The sequence below is a fragment of the Chrysochloris asiatica genome, unplaced genomic scaffold, assembly GCF_000296735.1.
Source record: "Chrysochloris asiatica unplaced genomic scaffold, ChrAsi1.0 scaffold00118, whole genome shotgun sequence".
NCBI lineage: Eukaryota > Metazoa > Chordata > Mammalia > Afrosoricida > Chrysochloridae > Chrysochloris > Chrysochloris asiatica.
In genome coordinates, this window is record NW_006408636.1 from 10,315,997 (window position 1) to 10,325,019 (window position 9,023).

General features: G+C 38.7%; 1 pseudogene; it reads right to left on the reverse strand.

The window, feature by feature from the left end:
- Positions 1-4,893: 4,893 nt before the first annotated feature.
- On the reverse strand, positions 4,894-7,775 carry LOC102827666 (annotated as a pseudogene).
- Positions 7,776-9,023: the final 1,248 nt, after the last annotated feature.

Genomic DNA, 9,023 nt, shown 5'->3' on the forward strand with positions numbered 1-9,023 from the left:
CCTGAGCTCATGGACAGGGACATAGTCACAGAGGACTAGAGCAGAGTGAAGCATCCAGCTGATGTGAAGTGAGGGGAGATGCACAAGAATGCCCATACTTGCAGACAGTACCCATATGACCTAGCTTCAATGACTGACTGGATGGTCAGAACTCGACTAGAAGAAGAAAGAAGTTGGGGGAGAGCGGAAGAATCCTCTACAATTTGATGAACTTGACCTATACTTATGGCTGTAGTAGCTTAAAAGAGGGAACAAATCTTTACAGCAAGGATCATTCCCACCACCTCTATATACAAGGTTGACAGGGATGGGTAACTTAGACATTGGCTACCTATCGCGGACCAGCACGACACACTTATTAGGGGGTCCTAGAGAGATGTGTGGCGTCAGCGAAGAAATGGAGCACAAAATCAATGAGTCTCAATGAATGGTTAATCTTCTTCTCTCACTTTATTTCTCCTCTCTTTATTTCAGATTCTCAAACAGCTTTTATACTACTCTGTACCATCAATCTATTAATCATTCTTTTCAAAGTAGTAGTCTAAATCATAAATATTAATCATTTCAATATAGAGCATCAAGAATATCAACATCTTCCTTGTTCCCCTTTACGTAGACAATATCTGATTTCTGTAAGCAAACCTTATTGTTTTTAAAATGTCAGGTTAACCTTAAAACATAATTCTAAATCTTAACTCCTATTTCTACCTTCACCTATTATTTTCTATAGATTCATTAATCACAACATGTACCTAAACATTGTTTGCTATGGTAACTGACAGCACAGTTGTTTTTCATGATTGATTAAACAAGAAGCATTTAAAGTTTTGTAGTTAAGAAGAAACGGAACAACTTCCTTATAAAAACTTCTCTATACAAAACATCTAGTTAAATTTCTGCTTATGATTTATTACTATTCCCTTAGCCTTAAATTGCATTTTTAGCTAATTTTCTAGAGGTCTTAATGTCCCTGACCGAAGCTACACAGAATGTTGAATGTAATCTTAAACTTGGACTGGCAAGAACTTTAGCTGGTTTTTCCTAATGGTGAAACTTATTGTTTGTGTGAAGGTGTCTAAACATAATTTTTTACCTTTAATATGATCATTGAAGAGTTCTACTAAAAACTTCTATAATAAAATCAAGAAAAATAAAAAAATGAACTATTCATAAAAGGAAAAGACAGAGACTGCAAGTCCCCCGCATGAGGCTCTCCTTGGAGCTTTGCCAACCAAGGAGACACTCGATTGTCGCTTTGCTAAAACAATGAGCTTTTCATGCACAGGGTTTCTCGCCGTTCTGTTCCTTTATGACATGGCATCCTCCAGCTACCCAAAATGTGCGTGGGGGTGGGGGGAGGCAACAAAGGCACAAAGTGACTGGCTTACAAGTTTTCAAGAGGAAGCTTAGTTTTAGAGGGTGTGGGGAAGGTAGAATCTCCACTGAATGGTTTCCAACCTGTCTAAATGGGGCTGGTAAAAGGAAATGGGGATAAGACTCTTGTGGTTCAATAGTGAATAATTGCTATCAGGACTGATTGTGAATGTTGCAAATGTAACTCCCAGAGATGGAGGCAGAGACGATGATGTGGAGAGACAGAGTGCCTGGGGAATCTAGAATCAAAGAGGGAGAGGGGCGGTGTGCTGGCGGCCGGGTGCCTGGCATGCAGGGTATACCTTTTGGTTATTTGAATGGTGAGTGCTTCTGTGTACATCCAAAATAATTAATAAATAACAACAGAGGGATTGGAAGCAAATGCTGTTGAATGATGATGCATGGAGGGGATTGAAATCATGGCAATGAAACAAAATACAATAGGATGAATGTAAAGCTGATGCTCTCCCATGTAAACTATCACTCAACTCACAATAAAAACTTATTTTTAAAAAAGTCACTCTGGAAATTGATGCTTACAGTCTTCTGGGATTCTCAAGGACCAGTATTGAAACACTATCAGGAAAAAGGTTCAACAATCAACAGTGCTCATTGCAGTAAGATGCTGACTGAAGTGCCCTGAGGCCTAAACTTCAGATTAAACACAAGATTCTAGGGAATTGTGATCTTGTATGACAATGCACGTCCACACACCTCTACTCACATTGTTGACACTCTGCAAAAACTTCATTTTGAGGTATTAAAGCATCTTCCCTGTATCCTGATTTTGCTCCATTGGACTTTTACTTGTTTGATCCTCTGAAAGCAGCCCTTCAAGGATGAAGATTCACCTCTGATGAAGAAATGAAGACAGTGGTGCATTCATGAGTCATAGCTCAGCCTAACATTTTTTAATAAGGGAATACAAAAGCTTGTTGACAGATGAACAAAATATATTTTACTTGCCTGTGATATTAATTAAATTTTCTATAAATTCCACATTCCACTGGTGGTGCAGTGGGTTAAGTGTTGGACTGCTAACTGTAAGGTGGATAACCCATACCACCGATTCGATTCCAACTCATAATAACCCTACAGGAATGAGTAGAACTTCTCCTTAGAATTTCTGAGACTGCAAATCTTTATAGGAGCAGACAGCCTCATCCTTCTCCCCCAGAGTGGTTAGGGAGTTTGATCCACTGACCATAGAGTTATCATTCCAACACTTAACTCACTGTACCACCAGTGCTTCTTTCCAGGTAAATAAAAATATCTAAATATGAAGAGCAAAGATACAAAGCTTTTTGGAGATAATGGAAAATATCTACATGCCCTGGATAGAGACTTGGAAGACTGCTACTTGGCCAGCTCACTGAAAGAGATTCATATTTGTGCCCATTCCAAAGAAGAGTGACCAAATCAGAATGTGGAAATTATCAAACAATATAATCAATATCACATGCAAGTAAAATTTTGCTGAAGATAATTTTTAAATGGTTTCAGAAAGACATCTTCAGGTAGCTTCCAGAAATTCAAACCAGATTCAGAAGAGGATATGGAACTAGGGATATCGTTGCAGATGTCAGATGGAGCTTAGCTGAAAGCAGAGAACACCAGAAAGAGGTTTATTTGTGTCTTATTGACTATGCATAGGCATTTGACTGTTTAGACCATAACAAGCTATGGATAACAAACATTATGAAGAATGGAAATTCCAGAACACTTAATTGTCCTCATGAGGACCAGAACAGAAAATGAGTGAATTAGATTTGTATCCTTTCATCATACTTACTCAATCTGTATGCTGAGCAAATAATCTGAAACTGGACTATATGAATAAGAATAGTTAAAGCAAATGGAAGAAAGGATAAAGTAAATGAGCTGAACAGATTTCAAAGGGAAGCTTGAGAAAACAAAATATAATGAAAAGTGCAAAGATCTGGAGTTAGAAAACCAAAAGGGAAGAACACACTCAGCATTCAAACTGAATGCATTGAAGAAAAATTCAACCCTCGAGTTGTAATATCAAATAATTCTATGGGCAAAATATTGACCAATGCAGGAAGTTTCAGAAGAAACTTCATTCACTGATTCAAATGAATTGGTGGATTCAAATTAATTCAACCATTTCAGGATATAGCATATGATCAAGATCATTTGGCAGTAGTTCAAGCTGCACTGAAGGCATTGGAGAAAAACAAGACTTCAGCAATTGACAGAGTACCAATTGAAACCTTTCAACAAACTGATGCAGAACTGGAGGCACTCAAGAAATTTTCAAGACAATCAACTGGAAGAGATCCATATTTGTGCCCTTTCTCAAGAAAGGTGACCCAACAGAATGCGGGAATTATCAAACAATATCACTAATATCACATGAAAATATATTTTGAGTAAAGGTAATTCAAAATCACTTGCAGCAGTACAATAGGGAGCTTCCAGAAATTCAAGCCAGATTCAGAATAGTCCGTGGAATGAGGACTATCATTGCAAATGAATCTTGGCTGAAAGCAGAGAAAACCAGAAAGAAGTTTTGTTATGCTTAATTGGCTATGCAAAAGTATTCAACTGTGTGGATTAAAACAACAACAATGGATACTATTGTGAGGAATGGGAATTCCAGAATTCTTGATTGTGCTCATGAGGAACCTATACATAGGCCAAGAGGCAGTCGTTCGAACAAAGCAAGGGGAAACAGCCTGGTTTAAAATTCGGACAGGTGTGAATCAGGATTGCATCCTTTCATCATACTTATTCAATCTGTATACTGAGTAAATAATCAGAGAAGCCTATTATTTCACTATTGGAGGAAAACTCATCAACAGTCTGCAATATACAAATGGCACAACCTTGTTTGCTGAAAGCAAAAAGGACTTGAAGCACTTACTGATGAAGATCAAAGATACACCCTTCAATATGAATTAAAATGAAACTCTAAGGAGCAGTTCTACTGTGTCCTATAGGGTTATCATGAGTCAGAATCGACTCGATGGCAGTGGACCTGATTTCTTAGTAAGGTGCAAGTTTCAGAGTCTTTTCTTTCTTTCCTGTCTTTTTAATAACCTTTTGCTTTCTTCATGTATGATGTCTTTAATGTCTACCCACAATTCATCTGATCTTGGGTCATTAATATTCAATGTTCCAAATCTATTGAGTATCTGGTTTTGTCTTTTGGGTATATACCTAGGAATGGGATTACAGCTGGGTCATATGGTGGTGTGCTGTGCAGTCGGTTCCAACTCATAGCAACCCTGTATAAAGTTTCTGAGGCTGCACATCTTTACGGGAACAGAAAGCCTCATCTTTCTCCCACTGGTAGTTTTGAATGGCTGGCCTTAAGGTTAACAGTCCAACTCATAACCACTACACTACCAGTTTGATTTTTAGTTGTTAGAAAACCATCACACTGTTTTCCACAATGGCTCTACTATTTTGCATTCTCACCTCCATTGAATAAAGGTTACAATTTCACCACATTCTAGTCAACATTGGTTATACCCCCACTTCCTTTTTTTTTTTTTAAATCCCAAAGGGAGTGTAATATCTCTTTGTATTTTTTTTTTTTTTTGGAGGTGGGGGGAATTGTAAAGGTTTTTTGTTTGTTTAATACATCTGAAAAATGCATATTCAAAGAATTGAGACATGAGAAAGCATTGGTTCAACACTAATGAATCTTTAAGAATTAGGATTTGGGAACAGTGGAAAAAATTACCTAAACAGTTTAAGAAATTGGAAACTGCAACCAAAATAAACTGATAAAATCCCTATTGGCACTTTATTATTTTTATTAAACTAGAGAGCCTCAACTGGCTGTTCTAGAGTTCCTCATATGTAAAACAGAAAGGGGGGATTCTCCTGACTGGTCCCCATGTTGTTCAGTGTTCTCCCCACCCCCTCCCCCACTCCAAGCTTCTTCAGGAAGCAGGCCTTCATCCCCATCACTTGAAAGAGGATGTGACTCATTCCACAGACATTTGTCTGTGAGTACCACCCCTGATATTTCCTCTATACACCAGGTCTTCAGCTGTGTTCCAAGAACACCATCTCTTACACTATTGAATTGTAAATCTAAGCTAAGCATATTAGACAATGACTGACAGGGAAAAATGTTTTTCTTTTAATTAGAACTTAGTTCATTTGGTGTATTTCCAAAGGTGCAAATGCCTTTCTTCATTTATCAGTAGAAGAAGTTTTAAATTAAGTTTTTTAAAAATCAGCAAATGACAAACAAATTTCCTTGAAAGAAAGTCACATATAGTGCAGCGTAGAAAAGAGGAGAGGCAAGACAGGTTCTACCCACCCTACTTGAGGGTGGAGAGAAAGGCACCTTTCAACAAGGAGTATGTTATTACACAAGGCATTCACTGTATTCCTTCCGAAGAACACCAGGTGGGGAACATGTTTTCTAAACTTCATTCAGTGGAATGTGAAATCAATCCTATCCTCCTCCCTTCAATGGCTGACCACTGGTTAATGAATTAGATGAATAAGACTAAATAAGATGAACTCACATACATTCCCCCCCAAAAAGATAAACAAGAAAAACAAAATAATAAGATGTCCCAGATTACTCTCCAGAGTAGAGCCAGAAAGCAGCTTCAACAACTGAAATTAGTCTGTTACAGAGTCATATAGTCTGTTACAGAGTCATAAACAAGCATGTCTTGCTTAAAATAAATAAATAAATTATATATATACAAAACCCAGTACTGGTACTGGGAGGGGGAAAGGGGGCCATTCCTATGGGCTTTGTCTCACATGTGCATATGGGTAGGTGCAGGGCATTTGTCATTGAAAACATGCATTTTAATTTTTAATCTTTAGTTTGATTTAAACATTGCTATTAGTATGGCACACAGCCACCACCACCATTAGTATGGCACCGGCACCAGCTGTGCAGAAAGAACTCTGGCAAGATGTTCATAGCAGTACATACCTGTGGCTCTTCTGCAGGGCAGCCAATAATGCTTCGTCAAATAAATTCTTTAGGCCTTTCTGTGTGAATGCAGAATACTCCACATATTTGACAACCTTCAGGTCACAGCCCAGCTTTTTGGCAGTCTCTGGGGTGATTGGCTTCTGTTTATTCTTGGCAAGTTTCTCAGTCGTAGAGGAGTCGTCTCTGAGATCAATTTGTGTCCCAACAATCAGGAAAGGAATCTTTAGACAGTGGTGAGTTATTTCCCGTCCCACTTTTCTTTCATATTTTCAAATAAGGAAGGAGACACAACAAAAACCATACTAGAAATACATCTGTTTGTAGATAACTCAGCGGTAGTAATCTGTCATAATCTTTTTGCCCTGCAATATCAAAAACTCCAACAGTATATGGCTTTCCATCAATCATAATTGTGGCTGCATATTTGTCAAAAAACAGTTGGTACACATTCAGATGGAAATTTGTTTGTTGTGTAGGATATCAGGAAACATGTTTTACCAATGGCACCATAGCCCACAACAACACACTTAATTGTCTGCAGTGCTGAAATAGTTTTGTATCCACTTTAAATATTTCAAAGTTGATGTTGATCTCAGCTTCTCTGCTGGGATGTTGGCAGCACTATGCGGGGTTTCCTCAACTCTATCCCATTGTGTTTTTGTTTTTCCTTTCAGAATTTTGTATATGCCATCCCATTCATTGCCTTCCTTAAAAAAAAAAAAGAAAGAAAGAAACTTTTATTGTAAATTGAGTGAAGGTTTACAGGCAAGAGCATCAGCTTTACATTCAACAAATCATACACTTTGTTTCATCTCAATCCCCTCCATGCATCAACAGTCACCCACTTCCTCCCTGAGGTTCCTATTTGCATTCCACCCACCTTCCTATACCTTCTCACCTTTGTCCTTAGGAAAATGTTGCCCATTTGACCTTAAATCATTGACCATTGCATGCTGAACCTACCTTGCTAGTGCTGTCATTTCCCACAATAAACCTGTCTACTGCTTGGCTGAAAATTTATCCATGAGGGTGAGTTCCTTTCCAGACCTGAAGGGTGGTCAGAGGGCCACAGTATCAGATACCTCCAATCTCTTTCTGACTAGTAAACCCTGTCTTTTTATTATTATTATTATTAAACAATTTTGAGTTTTCTTCTACATTTTCTCCCACTCTATCTGGGACACTATAATATGATCCTTTTCAGGGTAGTTGATAGTAGTAGGTGGGCACCATCTAGTTCTTCTGGTCTCAGAGTCATGGAGACTGATATTCCTTTAGTCCATTGGACTAACTGATTCTAAGTTCTCTTCAATTCTTATAATTCTTCTTTCTACTGCACATGGAGAAACCAAATAGCTGCACCTTAGACAGCCACTCATGAGTGTTCAAGATCCCATATGATACTCACCCAAGCAGGATGTAGGACATTATCTTTGTCAACTACGTTATGCCAGTTGACCATGGTGTCCCATGAGATTATTGCCCTAAGCACCCAGGCCCATCAACTCATTGCCTTAGATGTTCGATAATATCTAAGAAGCTTTTATCATTTTGCTCCACCACATTCAGAGTTGTGTTTGCATGAAAGGTAAGCACTCATGTACAGATATCTTCTTTCAAACTCATATATTTGTGAGATAACATAGATATAGATATAGATATAGAGAGAGAGTGAGACAGAGAGAGAGAGAGAGTTCTGGTGTGGCACTGTGGGTTAAATGTGCTAGACTACAAAGTCGGTTTGAACCGCAAGGTCGGCTGTTCAAGCTCACCACCTGTTCCTCAGAAACCTTATACAGGGTCACTATGGTCGGAACCAACTCAAAGGCACTTAACAACAACAACATCCCACTCTTACTCCATTACCTAGTCAGTTGATGTCTCAATCTATGTATCAATGCACAGAACATTGTTGTTCCACAGTTTTGTATAAGTCACTGTTTATCTCTATCCCCTTTAGCCCAAGCATACCTCCCTGTGTCTTCACCTATCTTCATTATTCTTATGCCACTCTTCCTCTTCTTGTATATGGCCCTCCCCATTCTTGTATCTGATACTATCAATCCTGATATCGAAATTTAAAGTGACAGTTTCGACATAAAACCAAATGGCCACCAGTCATCTGTCTGTCATGCTGTGGTGGATCGAGTTGCTGTGATTCTGAGGGCTCTGCTAACAGTATTTTAAATAAACAGCAGGGTCACCCATGGTGGATAGGTTTCAGATGAGCTTCCAGACAAAGACAGACTAGGAAGAAGGAGTGACGAACTACTTCCAAATCGCTAGTCACTGAAAACTCTATGAATAGCAGAGAAACACTGTCAGATACAGGACCGGAAAATGAGTCCCTCTGGTGGGAAGGCACTCAGAATGCAACTGGGAAAAAAATGCCTACTCAAAGTAGAGTTGATCATGATGACGTGAATAGAGTTAAGCTAGGGGGAGAAAAGCGCACAGAATCTTCATTTGCTGATGGGCCACAACTCAAAATGAAAAGAAACAGCTGTAAACATCCATTGAAAATCGGAACATGGAATGTACGAAGCATGAATCTGGGAAAATTGGAAGTTATCAAAAATGAAATGGAATGCATCAACATCGATATCTTAAGCATTGTTGTTGTTGTTGTTAAGTGCCATCGAGTCGGTTCTGACCCATAGCGACCCTGTACAGGGTTTCCGAGGGTGTAAATCTTTACGGGAGTAGAAAG